The sequence below is a fragment of the Malaclemys terrapin genome, chromosome 25 (genome assembly GCF_027887155.1).
Source record: "Malaclemys terrapin pileata isolate rMalTer1 chromosome 25, rMalTer1.hap1, whole genome shotgun sequence".
Taxonomy (NCBI): Eukaryota; Metazoa; Chordata; order Testudines; family Emydidae; genus Malaclemys; species Malaclemys terrapin.
This window is the reverse complement of record NC_071529.1, coordinates 13871621-13886626: the sequence shown is the minus strand read 5'-3', so window position 1 is coordinate 13886626 and position 15006 is coordinate 13871621. Positions and strand designations below refer to the sequence as shown.

The window sequence follows — 15006 nt, the reverse complement described above, 5'->3', positions numbered from 1 at the left end:
TGCCACCGGCAAAGGGCCATGGGCCTGGCACCCAGGACAGGCAAGCCGCTGCTCCCAGCAGAGCCATGCAGCCGGCCGGGCCCCACCCACAGGCCATGACTGGGCAGGGGCACAGGTGCGAAAGGCTCTACGTGCCGCGACTGATAACCAACGAGGCGGCTTAGGGCGAAAGCCGGCGCTGAGCCCGGCTAAGCTGCGCTAACAGTGACGGCCAATTAACGACCTCGGAAGCGCCCGCTGCAGCGGTGCCAGTGGCCCAGCAGCCGGGGAAGGAGCCCGGGGACACTGGGGGGGCTGCCCCATCAGCGCAGCTCAACTTGGGCTTCTTCCCACTGACCCGCGCACACCACTGGGCCGTCCCATAGCCGGCCCTGCCCCACTGCCAGCCACGCTGGGCTGGAGCCCCCTCACCCCACGAGTCCGGCCAGGATGGTACAGGCCCCCAAGGAAGCCGGCCTCTTCCAGCTTTGCCTTCGAGACTCACGTGCCCCCCCCAAAACGCTGGTATGCTATGCCCAGCACACCGGGCACCCTGCCCCCCAGCCTGCATGCACAGACCCCATCCCCCATCCCCCCCAGCCTGCATGCACAGACCCCATCCCCCCCAGCCTGCATGCACAGACCCCAGACCCCAGCCTGCATGCACAGACCCCATCCCCCCAGCCTGCATGCACAGATCCCATCCTCCATCCCCCCAGCCTGCATGCACAGACCCCAGACCCCAGCCTGCATGCACAGACCCCAGACCCCATCCCCCCAGCCTGCATGCACAGATCCCATCCTCCATCCCCCCAGCCTGCATGCACAGACCCCATCCCCACAGCCTGCATGCACAGACCCCAGACCCCTGCCCCCCAGCCTGCATGCACAGACCTCATCCCCCCAGCCTGCATGCACAGATCCCATCCCCCCAGCCTGCATTCATAGACCCCATTCCCCATCCCGCATGCACAGACCCCATCCCCCAGCACCCTGCCCCCCAGCCTGCATGCAGAGACCCCATCCCCCAGCACCCTGCCCCCCCAGCCTCAATGCACAGACCCCATCCCCCAGCACGCCGGGCACACCCCGCCCCACCCTGCACACACACACACACACACCCTAACATATCCACTTCCTAACACAGGGTCCTAAATGCACCTCCCCCATCCAAAGACCCTGATGCAGACCCAAACTCTCACCACCACCCCCCCATGACACTCCCTCCCCAGCACCCGGGCTCAGGGGACCAGACAGGCCACTAACACATTGGTGGGGAGGGGACTGCCTCCGATGCCCATTCCCCTGGCTGGTACCCCAAAGGCAGCCCCAGCTCCTCCCAGGGCCACGGGCACTGGGACAGCTCAGAGCAGCTGGGAGCCCTGCCAACCAGGAGCACGACCAGCTGAGGGGGCAATGGGCCACAGACACTGGGCTCCCCCATAGGCAACAGCTCTCCCAGTGCCTGAAAGACAACAGGTCCCTCTGCACCAGGCTCCCGCCGCAGGGTGACTCAGCCAGACGCCCAGCCAGGCCTGGACAGACCCAGCCAGCCTGCGGGCACCAAGCCAGCTCCTGCCTCCCCCGAGGGAAGGGGGGCTCCCCAACCAGTCACCTGTGGAGAGCAGGACTCGAACCTCAGCCTAGGGCACAAGTGAAATAAACTGGCCAAGTCTCAGCCCAGCAACCCCCTGGCAGTCGGCTCAGTCACGGGCTGCGGGTCGGGAGTGAGGGGCACTGGCAGAGCTGGGGTGGGGGGAGCCCAGGGCTGGGCTAGCAGGGGCTGCGGGTCGGGAGTGGGGGGCACCGGCAGAGCTGGGGAAAAGGGAGGAATCAAAACCAAAGCAGCAGTGTTTCTCTTGCACCCAGAGCTGTTGGGAAGCCCCCCTGCACATACCCCAGGGTGGGGGGGGCTGGGCAAGAGCCAGCTCCAGAAGGGCCCGTCCCATCCGGGCTCCCTGGTTTCCCGGGCACGGCTCAGAAAACGTTTAATTAGCCAAAGTGCCCGCCAGTGGGCGCCTGCCAAGCGGGGGAAGGGAGCGCTCTGCAGCAGCAGACAACGTCCAGCACCTGTCACTGGCCCAACCAGCGCCCCACAAACCCGCCGGGGCCAGCGCCGGGGCCTGCCCAGCAGTTCCCCGCTGGCGCCCACAGGGCACGCTTGGCTGGCAGCCCAGGGAAACGACTGTAACAGCTTCCGAGCTGCACTCTCCCCCCCTCAGCCGCCAGGGCCCCCGCTTTCCTGTGCATGGGCAGGAACCTGCATCTGCACCCGCACCACATCTGTGCAACGGCTCGTTCACACCCAGCAGCCAGCTGGGCACGGGCAGATTCCTGCCACCGACTGGGAACTGGCCCTGCAGGGGCATGGGGGAGGCTTATGCCAGTGACCGATACCACCCCTCCCCCCCACAACACACACACTGCCCCCGCCAAGGGCAGCTCCAAGTTTGTGGCCCAGTCAGTGCTGCGCGTCTCTGCCCGCTAGTGCTCACCGTGGGGCAGGAGTTCTGCTGCCCACACCTGCCCCGCGAGGAAGGGCCTGAAACCTGACAAACTCATTTCACATCAGGGTCCCACAGCGCTGACATCCAGCTAACCCAGAGCCTCCTCCCAGCTCCCTGCCCTGGCCCAGCCCAGACGGGATTTTACTGCTGAGTTGGACAAAACAAGGCGGGTTTTATAGGGCTGAAAAACAACCGGTGGGCAAAGTCCAGGGCCGGGCGGGACCCCGGCTAGGCTGGTGGCTGCAGGGGGGAGGTGGGTTTGGGGATGCCGCATGGGCCCAGAGCATTGCAGGACCCAGCAAGAGAAAACCCCAAGCCTCAGCCGGGGAGGGGGATCCAGGGGCTGGGGCCAGGGGCGCTGCTTGCTGGGGGGATGTTGCCCCAGACAGTGAGCGGGCGGATGTTTCTGCCCACAATAAACTCTGCAGCTGCTAATGGCTCGGAGGGCTGCGGATTAGGACTGAGGGGCACCAGCCGAGCCACCCACACCCACATGGGAGCCTGGTGCAGGGAACGGGCTGGCAGAGCTGTCCTGCCACAGATGTGGCAAGGTGCCAGATGTGCAGACAGCTCCTGGCGCGGGCTGCACACAGGCTCAGCCGGCCTCTCAGGGAGGCGGGACGCGAGGCCTGGAGCAGCTGGGGCAAACGGATCTCGGGGTGATGGGGAAAGGGGCGCTATGGGGCGGGGCAGAGACAGGAAATGGGGCACTGGGGGGGCAGGGCGCTGGGTCAGATGGGACCAAGAGGGTGTGGGAGGGGATTTGATCCATGTGCCTCCCTAGGGCAGCGCTAGGAGCCCGATGCCTGGGCAAGGGGACAAGGACACTCCCTCTGCCGGCGTCCTGAGGCGCCCAGCTTAGAGGCACTAAGTAGGCCCGGGGCGGTTAAGGGGGGGCTAGCCTCGCGGGGCTCCCCATTGGCTGGCATCTTGCTACCAGCACCGTGAAGCGCGATGTCTGAGAATGACATTGAAGGGAGTGGCACGCCAACCTTCCCAGGCCTGGCATGGAGCCCCGCCGGTGGGTCAGGCCCCCAAACGGGCACAGAGCGGTGCCAGGGGCTAGGTGAGAGTTCATCCCTGCCCATGCCAAGGCCTGGTGGGTGCTCGCAGCTGGTGGGACCTCTGCAAGCTGATTAACCATCATCATCAACAGCTGGTGGGGAGGGGCCGGGTGAGCGGTGGGATCGGGGAGGGTGGGCATGGGCATGTCACTGAGCGAGTGTACAATGAGCGTATGTGTGGGTGCAGATGCAGTCGTGTACATGTGTGAGCAGATTAAAAGGCAGATAGGTACACGCACATGGCTGTGGATGTGTGTGCATCAGAATGCATGGACGTTTGCACACGTGTGTGAGGCTACAGGGAGTGTGAGCGGGAGGAGCTGTGAGCAGGTCTGTGTCTGAGTGTCATCTATCCATCTGGGGCTGCACACCAGTGATCGTGTGCGCTCTCTCTCCACCTGGGTGTGCACACTAGTGTGCACGCATGCGCCGTCCCTGGCTCGGTGTGCATATCCCATGTGTGTGTGCACGCACGTCTCTGCCCGGGTGGGCATGTGCCCGGAGGTGCACACACCAGTGGGTGGCTGGGGACAGCCAGCATATGACTACATGCAGCTGGAATCCCAAACATTTGATAGCAGCAGCTGGGCTGCTTGGAGTGGCTCAGGTTTGGAAGGAGGATGCCATGCGGATGACATAATAGAGACACGGGACCCAGCCTACCCCCATGGCAGGGAGAAGACACCCGCAGCCACCCCCACGCCGGGGCCGGGGTGACAATGGCGCTGCGGCTCCTGCAGCTCTGACTGCGTCAGGGGTGAGGAGTTTAAGCCGGAGCACAGGGCCTCAGCCTCTGCTCCATGGGAGGTGACGTTCTCGGTGATACAACCCCCCCTCCCTGCACAAAGACAGGCCGGGATCTACCTGGCAACAGAACAAACTATTGTGAAATCAACGGGCTGCCAGCACGCCCCCGTGTAAGGAACCCACCGACCGCCAGCCTGCCCGCCCCTGCCACCGCCCCGCCAGGGCTGACCTACATCGGGAGGGCAGGGGTCAGTTCCAGGCTGGAGGGGGTGGGAGGGGCATGCTGGGGGGGATCGACCTCTTGAGAGTCAGTGTCAGGTGTAAAAGTGTTTGTGCAACCGAGAAAAAACATTCAAAGCAAAAGATGACCCTAAAACCTGCCAACAGGGGCCCATGGTAGCGAGCGAATGCAACATTTGGAACTGTTTATGTAGCGGGTGACATAAAATACACAGTCTTAAAATCACACACACACACACACACACGCGCGCGCGCGCCTCTCTTGCCCCTCCCCGCATGGAGATCTCCCGCTTCCTCACAGCTTGTGAGATTCTGCCTGACAAGCCAATCTCCCACACCCAGAAAAACAGGAAAATTAACTTTTCTAGAAAACTTTTTTTTTCTGTCCTGGGACTTTGATTTCAAGACAGTTATAAACAGCTCCTTGTTGGGCATGTGGCGCACCAGAGAGCCGAGAGAGCAGCGTGGCCGTGCCAGCAGGAGAACGTGTTGGGGGTTTTCAATCCAATCACTGACCATTAGACGATTTAACATTTGATGCTTTGTATGTCGCCTTTTGTGTTCAAAAGGACCCCCAGGCTAAGCACCCACCTCTGGGATGAGAGGCAGCAAACAGCACGCAGGGGGCTCCTGGAACACGGAGGTCACTACTCACTCAGCCCAGAGCCGCTGGGATGGCGCCTCTGGCTACAAGCGCAGGACTCCTGGGTTCTATTCTCAGCTTTGAGAGGGGAGTGGGGTCTAGTGGTCAGAGGAGGGGAACTGAGAGACAGGACTCCTGGGTGCTAGTCCCAGCTCTGCCCTTGGCTTGCTGTGTCACTGTCCTCACTCAGTGCCTCAGTTTCCCCACCTCCCATGGTTGTTGCAAAGTTTCACCATCCTCAGAGGGGAAGCGTGAGAGGCCGTTACTGACAGGAGGGGAAGCTCTGACCAAGGGGGCTGGGGCAAACACCGGCTTTACGAGAAACACCGCAGGACGCTGAACGCCCCCAGGGAGGGTCTGACCCAGGAGTGGGGGAAAGTGCGAAAACCCCTCCTGTTGCACAACTACAGCCAGAGAGAGCTGTGGAGCCCCCCTCTTGCACCATCACTGTGAAACCACCTTCCCCCGGCCGGATGGCCAACGTCCCCCTGGGGGCAGGGTGCAGGGCTCAATGCCCGGAGCCTTCCCCAAGAGACGCAAACCTGCATCCTGGGCCGGAGAGGGCTGGGGCCGAAAACACGGGGTAGCTTACGTCAGCGCCCAGGGAGCGAGCCCAGCGAACGCCCCGAGCAACACGGCCGCCCTGCAACCCCACACACAGGGGCCAGGGGAGGCACCGCAGCAGAGAAAAGAGGGGTCAGCGCCCTCCGGGGACACAACTGATGGGGCACTGGGGGGTAGGGGGGAGAGAGGCAAAGCTGGGCCAGTCGCCAATGTTTCCTGACACCTGCCAAGGTGGGCAGGCAGGAGGGGCTGACCCCAGGGCCTGGACGGGTTGGGGGACGTGCAGAATTGCTTCTGCTCCAGAGACTAGCAAGACTTTTGGCAAACAAACCCGAGGGGCTTGCGAGCAGGCAGCTCCCCAGGGAGCCCGGCCCGGCGCAGCTGAGAGCTCACTGGATTCCAAGACACCTGATTGGCTGGGGACGCACGAGTTGGCACCCTGGGGGAACCAATCAGCATCTGGGATCCCCCTTCTCCCATCACCCTGCCCCACACAGCACAGGCCTAGCCACCAGGGGGCAGAGCCTGTGTGGCCCTCCTGGCTCGGGCCCTTGGCTCATGGAGCCCAAGGAGTCCCCCAGCTGGAGAGGAGGGGGCCGACACCGGAAGGGTTAAACCATCCTGGTGGCTGCTGGGGGAGCAGGGGAGAGCCCTGGGGTAGGATCGGGCTCTCGCCAGCGGACAGGGTCCCAGAACAGGGGCTGCTGGCGGGTCCTGTGCGGGGAGAGGGGGGCTGTTCTGGGCAGGAAGGCAGCCTCGCGGCCCCATATTGGGAGTTCCTGCCACCTGCTTCCGACTGCGGTTCGCCCGGGGAGTCCCCGGCTCCCACTGGCCCACTGCCACCCTGGCGCCGCACTCGCCTGCAACCCTCGCCCAGCCGGGCGGAGCAGGCAGGGGGCACTTGGAACACGGGGGTCCCCGCTCGCTTGGCCTGGGCTCCCCACTGGGCCCACCAGCTTGCAAAGCCAGTCGGGGCCTAGCGGCTGGGGGTGCCGGACCGGCTCTCTCTGCTCTCCCATCACACGACCTACCAGGCTCCCCTCTCCCGCCCGCCCCGGCAGCCAACGTGTAACGAGCACCCTGGCACTCAGCTCTCCCTGCCCCCATCACAGTCAGTCCCCTGCGCTGGGAGCATGAAGGACTGAAGGAGCCAGGGAGACTGAACAGCCCCCATCCCGCTCCACAGGGCCCCCCCAGGGCCGGGAGCAGATTCCCACGCACGCGACCCTAATGCCTGGGCCCTGCGATCCTGCCACCAAGGGGCCTCAGGAGCGGACTCATTTTTACCCCCTTTCCCCAGCTGCGCAAGGACCTGGGGGCAGCAAAGTGCCCATGGGCCAGGTCGATGGCATCTGCTTCCCCGCCCCATGTCACGGGGGGAGGAGGGGAGGGCGACTTTAAAATGACTCTGAGCCGCCAGCAGCATCAAATGTCTGGTCCCGTGCATGAGATGCCTGGGTCCTATTCCTGGCTCGACCAGCAAGCGCGAAGGAGGAGTTCAGTGATTAGATCAGGGCACCAGCACTCAGGACTCCTGGGTCCCATATCTAGCTTTGGCAGAGCAGGGGGGCAGGTGGTGAGAGCAGGTGGACCGGGGGAGAGTCAGGACTCCTGGGCTCCATTCCCAGTTCTACTACACCTTGCCGAGGGACCTTGGGCAAGTCACACAAGCTGCTACTCTATGTCTTTGCACAGCACCCGTCGCCATGGCGTCTGATCTCTCCGTGCCTTGGTTTCCCCATCTATAAAACAGGGCCGGTAACTGCCCTGCACCCACAGAGCGCGCGGAGGTGCCTGGACGAAGGCTGTTGTCACTGGCAGGCACCCAATGGCCTGGTCCCTGAGCCCATCCAAGTGGCGTCTGGACGACCCCCATATGATGCCCCCGAGGGTATCCCTGCACTGCAGCTGGGGCAGACAGACACTGTGGCTCGGTCCCAGGGTCAGGTGGGCGGGGGAGCCGCAGCGCCCGTGCTGCTGTTTGCAGACAGTTCCCCACCTACCCCGCGGCAGTGACACTGGGGCAGCCGGTTCGGGTTCACGCTCTGGGGCTGAAAAAAAGCAGCGCAGAGGCTCGGGCCAGAGACCGTCCCCCTGGCTGGGTCTCGGAGCCCGGGCTCCAGCCTCAACAGGGTCGTCAGCCTGAGTCAGCAGCGCCGAGCTGGGCCTGGTTCCAGGAGCTCGAACCCCCCCGGCGCCGAGCCGGGAGCCTCACCGGAGCCATTCTCCCCGGCCCTGCTCACACGCTCCCCTCCCCAACCCTCCCCCGGGACCTGAGCACGCCTGCTAACGCGGCTCCGCGCGCTCCGGCCAGCCAGCCTGAACCCTGCCCCCCTACAGGGAGGGCCAAAGCTGGGGCTGGGCCGGCCGGGGCGCGCTCTGGCGACCTCGCACACCCAGCTGGCTGCGGGGCCCGGGCAGGAAGTTGCACGGCGCAGGCGGACCCAGCTGCACGCTGCTCCGCGCCGGAGCCTTGCGAAGGGGGAGGGCGGCTGCTTCAACAGGTTCTTGGCCCTGCTCCTCCCTGAGCGCGGCACTGTCACAAGCCTCGGCCGGCACCTTCCTTCCAAGGAGCACCAGGAACAGCTGCTACCCAGGCTGCTGACGCCCCCCAGGAGGGGCTGGCTGGGCAGCCCCATCCCCCGTGTGGAGACACCAGGGCATGGAGCAGGGAAGTCTCAACCCAGGCTGCACGGTGACTTGGCCAGCACCAGACCCCACATCGGCTGGCTCCTGGCCCTCACTGGGCTAGGAAACGCTCCCCAGAGCGGGGAATAGAACCCAGGAGTCCTGACCCCTCAACCCCCACCCGAACCCAGGGGTCCAGACGACTCCTTCATTGCTCCAGCCACGAGCCAGGGCTCCCTCCCCTCCCACCCTTGCTCCACCAGAGTTTGCATGGCCTCCTGGAGACTCCAGCCCATGGCACTGCTGGGCGAGGGGGGGGGGGGGGCACAAAGCCACGCGAGAGCTGGGCTGGGTCCCCAGTTTTGAATTCCAGGCGTCCTTGCAGCCAGAATCCAGCCAGGCCAAGGAACTTCACAGTGTCGGGGCCAAGGGCCTGTCCCGGCTCTGCCTCCCCGACCGTTGGGGCTGCTGTGGGATCGCACCGTCAGCGCTTCCCAGGAGGGTGGCGACCCACATTCCAAGCGCTCCTCCCAGCTGCCTGTGTCTAGCGCAGACACGGGGGTGGAAGGGCCCTCCCTCCCCCTGCACGGGAGCACTCCAAGGTGCAGGCACTTGGGAGTCCCCTGGCCCGGAGCGTAGAGGGGAGAGCGGCTGCAGCCACCAGAGCGTGATCCCTAAGCTGAGGCTGTCCCCTGACCCCCCCCCCCCCCCAAGGTGCCAGAGGGTGGTGCCTGTGTGTGTGGGGTGCCCCTACATTCTGCATCCCCCCCGGGGAGGCCCCCTCCTCTGCCACTTCCTGTGTACAGGGTGGAGAGGATGAGCAGGGGAAATCAAACCCTGCCCTGCCTGTCTTAGCTGTTCCTTGCCTGCTCCGCCGCGGCTCGCCATGCGGTGGGCACGCACATGTCTGCTCATCCATGCATGTGTGCATGAAGGAACACACACGCATCTCTACCCAAACCCCTGTGTGCTCCTACTACATATGTGGGGACGCATATGCACGTCTGTGTCCGTGCACACGCTCCTGAGTCTGTGTGCACGCCAGGAAGAGCTGGTGCACACTGGGGCACGGATTCACCCTTGCTCACGCAGGGGGGTACGGATTTGTGTCTGCCTGTCCAGAGGCTGCATGATGGCACGGGGATCCATGTGCACGCATGAGGCCAGGGTGGGCTGCAGACGTACTGATGGATCCACGTGTGCACAAATCCATGTCCGCAGCTGCATGCATGTGTGCAGCACATGCACCCGCACGCACGTCGTTTGTCTACTGCAGGGACTTCTGCCAAGGGGCGGGGGGGGGAAGAATCCATTAAAGAAACCTCCAACTCTCAGCGAGTTCCCCACCCTGAGAAACACCCTGGGGCCCAGGAGAAAAATGAAAAAACCTCAAGGAGCTGAGGGGGAGAGGGGAGGTGCGGTGTGTGGGTGGGGGGGTCCTGCAAACCAGTTCCACAAGGTGCTGGCATGGGCATCTGCCTGCCTTCAGCTCCACAGCAGGGAAGGAAATGAAATCCCTGCGGCCCCCTCCTTCCCCCAGCTCTCCCCCATCCCAGGACACCCTGTGACAGGCTGGGGGGGGCCCTGTGCTCAGGCAGGGGCACACAACAGCCCCCCGCCCCGTACATCACGCCCAGACAGGGACCAAGCCCCAGCCCACGTGCAATGTCCCGGGAACTGTTTTAGGGAACTCAGATCTCCCCATTTGCAGCCAGTTCCTACCATCTGCCTCGCCCCTGTGCGGGCAATCCAAGGCCACGGGGCGGGAGAGGGGGGAGGAAGCGAGCGCAGGCCATGGAGAGGGCAGCTCCGAGGGCTGGCGCAGCCAAAGGTCATGCCGGGCGAGCCGGAAAAGCCGGCACAGGGTTTGCCCCACAGCCATCACTGCTGTGAGGTGCCTGCTCAGAAGCGCACAGGCCGAGGACTCCCTTGGCGGCTCCGCTCGGCCCAGGGAGCAGACAGGGTGGCAGGGCCTCGGAGCAGGATTGGGGGTCAGGAACGTTTGATGCAGTGTGGCCACAAGCCAGGCGGAGCCGGTGCCCGCCAGGCACCAGAGAGCTCAGTTGCATGCGCAGATGCCTGCACACCCCTCCTCGGTGACACCAACGTACCATGCAACCCCAGCGTGCACACGCGCACTGGGGCACCTAACCCAGGGGTCAGCTTGATTTCTCAGTACCTCTATTCCCCACCTGTACAGTGGGGAAAACCCTGCTTTCTCCCACCCTGTGAGTTCTTCGGGGCAAGGCCTGTCTGCGTGTCTGGCCAGCGCCCGGCCCGACGGGGCCCCGACCTCAGTTACTGCGTGTCTGGCCAGCGCCCGGCCCGACGGGCCCCGACCTCGGTTACTGCATGTCTGGCCAGCGCCCGGCCCAACGGGCCCCGACCTCGGTTACTGCGTCTGGGCAGCGCCCGGCCCGACGGGCCCCGACCTCAGTTACTGCATGTCTGGCCAGCGCCCGGCCCGACAGGCCCCGACCTCGGTTACTGCGTCTGGGCAGCGCCCGGCCCGACGGGCCCCGACCTCGGTTACTGCGTGTCTGGCCAGCGCCCGGCCCGACGGGCCCCGACCTCGGTTACTGCGTCTGGGCAGTGCCCGGCCTGATGGGCCCCAACCTCGGTTACTGCGTGTCTGGCCAGCGCCCGGCCCGACGGGCCCCGACCTCGGTTACTGCGTCTGGGCAGCGCCCGGCCCGACGGGCCCCGACCTCGGTTACTGCGTCTGGGCAGTGCCCGGCCCGACGGGCCCCGACCTCGGTTACTGCGTCTGGGCAGCGCCCGGCCCGACGGGGCCCCGATCTCGGTTACTGCGTCTGGGCAGCGCCTGGCGCGATGGGGCCCCGACCTCGGTTACTGCGTGTCTGGCCAGCGCCCGGCACGACGGGGCCCGACCTCAGTTACTGCATCTGGGCAGCACCCAGCACAATGAGCCCCGATCTCGGTTACTGCATCTGGGCAGCGCCTGACGCGATGGGGCCCCGACCTCGGTTATCGTGTGCCTGGCCAGCGCCTGGCGCGACGGGGCCCCGACCTCGGTTACTGTGTCTGGGCAGCACCCGGCGCGACGGGGCCCCGATCTCGGTTACTGGGTCTGGGCAGCACCTGGCGCGACGGGGCCCCGACCTCAATTACTGCATCTGGGCAGCACCCAGTGCGACGGGGCCCCGACCTCAGTTACTGCGTGTCTGGCCAGCGCCCGGCCCGACGGGCCCCGATCTCAGTTACTGTGTCTGGGCAGCGCCCGGCGCGACGGGCCCCGACCTCAATTACTGCATCTGGGCAGCACCCAGCACAATGAGCCCCGATCTCGGTTACTGCATCTGGGCAGCGCCTGACGCGATGGGGCCCCGACCTCGGTTATCGTGTGCCTGGCCAGCGCCTGGCGCGACGGGGCCCCGACCTCGGTTACTGTGTCTGGGCAGCACCCGGCGCGACGGGGCCCCGATCTCGGTTACTGGGTCTGGGCAGCACCTGGCGCGACGGGGCCCCGACCTCAATTACTGCATCTGGGCAGCACCCAGTGCGACGGGGCCCCGACCTCAGTTACTGCGTGTCTGGCCAGCGCCCGGCCCGACGGGCCCCGATCTCAGTTACTGTGTCTGGGCAGCGCCCGGCGCGACGGGCCCCGACCTCAATTACTGCATCTGGGCAGCACCCAGTGCGACGGGGCCCCGACCTCAGTTACTGCGTGTCTGGCCAGCGCCCGGCCCGACGGGCCCCGATCTCAGTTACTGTGTCTGGGCAGCGCCCGGCGCGACGGGCCCCGACTTCAGTTACTGCGTCTGGGCAGCGCCCGGCGCGACGGGGCCCTGACCTCAGTTACTGCGTCTGGGCAGCGCCTGGCACGACGGGGCCCTGCTCACTGTTGGGAACTTTTGGCGCTACCAGGTTATAAACTACTATGACGACTTCTCCAACAGCAGCAGCCCTTCATCTTCTACCAATGACCACAGAACAAGCCAGACCTCCCCCCAATGGCCAGAGGTGGCCTCCAGCTGACAGGACAGTCAGCTGGGTTTCCTGAGAACTCCAGCACAGCCATTAATTGTGTATGTGGCAATGGACACAATGACAAGGGGAAGGCAATAAAGCTGGGGAGGGACCCGGGGATGGTGGGGGAGGGACCGCAGGGTGGAGACAGCTACATACTGGGTGCTTTGCGGAGCAGCTCCAGATTAGAGCATCAGACCCTGCCCTCAGCTGCCAGCTCCTTCCAGCCCACAGGTGACTGTGCCCCTGACCTGACCTTCCACTCTGCCCCTGCTAGCCCCCTCCGGGGTCACCCGAGATCCTGAGCAAGTCATCCCGGACTTCTGGGGGTGGCAGCAGTGCCATGCCTGGCCCAGCCCAGTCCGCTCACCAGAGCTGGCCTGTTCACACGCTGAAGGGACGCCCTGATGTCACAGGTCACCTGCCCCCCAGCCCAAACCAGCTCCCGCAACCACAAAATCAATGCAAAAAAATGAAATGCATTCCTGCCGCCGCTTGCCAAGTTTGGAGAGGGGGTGGGGCCAGGCTGAGCAGAGCGCCCTCCACAGGTTCCCCGGGAGCGGAGCACGTGCGAAGCCAGGCCAGCTGCCCAGCGCAGGACGAACCTGGCTGAAGTCTGACGGGGTCCCTGTTTTCTGAGGGGCGAGGGAGTGACGTTCAATCCAGCAGGCCAGGGCCAGGGGATGGCTGGGGGCACGCTACAGAGGGCCTGACCTTGCATGTGTCCCCAGAGCACTCAGCCCTGCACCGGATTGGGCCCCCACATTACCCCCGCCCCCGGAGCCCGCTGGCCACGGCTGTCATCCTCCTTTAAGCAGACTTGGCCGTTGACATCACGGCTGTCGCTGCTACGCCCGTGCCGCCCGTCTGGAGCCTCCCTGGGCCGGGGAGGGGAACCCCACTGCACGGGTCGCGCAGCCCAGCAGTACGCCCCACTCCCCCCACTGATCCCCGGCCACAAATGGGGGGCGGCGGGTGGGGGGGAAGGGGAACATTGCTTGCTCCTACCCCTCCCTGCCACCAAAGAGGAGTTGCAAGTTCAATCCGTCTGGCTCTGCCGGAAAAGGGCCGTGCCAGCATAACGGAAACCCACGCAGCCCCCCTAGAACCCCCCTGACTTGTGATCAGCCAGCCACATGCCAAATGGCCCTGGTTTTTAAGAAAATATTTACCCATATTTTCCTCCCCACTCCGCCGCCCTCCCCAACTCACCCCCTTTGCTCCAGCAGCCCCCCAACATTCTCCCCCCTGCAACGGTTGATCGTACACAGGTCCTGGCCCCCTTGCGCCCCACCCCACCCCCTTTAAAAGCAAAAATACCGTTGCCGGGCAGTAGAAAACTGGGGATATTCCAAGTCAGAAACGCAATGAGAGAGAGGGGATGCCCCCTCAAAACCAGCTTAACCTGCCCCCCCCTGCTCCCCAACAGCCCCTGTGCTGCAAACAACTCCTTCCCGGGCTCGGCTGGCAAGCGGAGTGAGTGTTGCCATCCTTCCAGGGGAGATTAGAGGCGCTTTGCCCCCGTGTCTGTGCGGCTGGGGGACCCGGCCCCAGCGCCCGGGGTCCCGCGTGCCAGAGCCCAGCCTGGCACCGCGCAGGGCGAGCTATGCACACCGTAAACAAACCCAGGTTTTAAAGGGCTGGCGCTGTCTGGCAGTGCGTGTGTGTCTGTCTGTCTGGCCCCTCCAGCTAGGCCAGCGCTCTCCACTTGCTGGAGAGGAAAATATAGGTTAATACCAGCACGGGGGAGGGAGGATTAAACCTGGGTGTCAGGAAGGAACCAGAGCGATCGAGGGATCCGGGCTTGGGGCGGGGGGGGAGGAGGGGAGTGTGTGAATTAGTACGAAACACAACACGGTGCAAAATCCAAGGGTGTGCGTGTGTGTGTGTATTGGGGGGGGGGGTGTTAATTGCTCCCTCCCCAGCCCGGGCCTTGGCACTGACAGGGCCCGGGGCAGCCGGGACAGGGGGCAAGAGAGAACCCAGGAAACCGGACAGCACATGGGGGGTGGGGGGCAGAAGGGGCACTGGCTTGGGGAGTGGGGGGGCAGCCCCCCCCCCGAGCAGGGGGGCAGGGCCCTGCTGTGCAGCCGAGAAAGGCAGGAGCGGGGTGGGGGGCTCGCCTGTGACTCTGCAGTTTAGTCCCTGCAATGCCCGGACCCCCCAGATCCTGCCCTGCACCCCCCAGTGCCTTACCTCGGCGGGGGGCTGCTCCGCCCCTGCCCCGGCAGGAAGCGGCGGCTCGGCTCGGCTCGGCTCGGCCCGGCTGCGGGGGCCCGGGCGGCCCCGGGCCGGTGGCTGCGCGCGGGGCCGGGTCTGTAAATCCGGGGCTGGGAGCGCGGCTCTGGCTGCGTGTCCCCGGGAGCGGGCTGCGGAGCGCGGCGCGGCCAGGCTCCGCCCCGCCCCGCCGGCTCCTGCCGCGGCCCCAGCCCCCTGCGCCGGCGAAAGGCCGCTCCCTGCCGGCCGCCCGGCTCGCTGCGCCCGGCCCCCGGCCCCGCTCCGCCCCCAGCCCCCGGCCCCTTCCCCCGCCCCGGGCCCACCCCCCACCCCACTCCCTGTATCCCCCCACCCCACTCCCCTGCGCCCCCGGCCCCTTCCCCCGCTCTGCTCCGCCCCTGCACCCCCACCCCACTCCCTGTATCCC

The 15006-nt window shown here is 65.5% G+C and overlaps 1 protein-coding gene across 1 annotated transcript in view; it reads right to left on the bottom strand.

Annotated features, from left to right (window-relative positions):
• Positions 1-14736, bottom strand: part of THRA (thyroid hormone receptor alpha) — a 40086-nt gene extending 25350 nt beyond the window's left edge. Inside the window, exon 1 of the mRNA XM_054014691.1 lies at positions 14559-14736. The gene's annotated coding sequence lies outside the window, so the exon portion shown is untranslated. The remainder of the gene's footprint in view (positions 1-14558) is intronic.
• Positions 14737-15006: the final 270 nt, after the last annotated feature.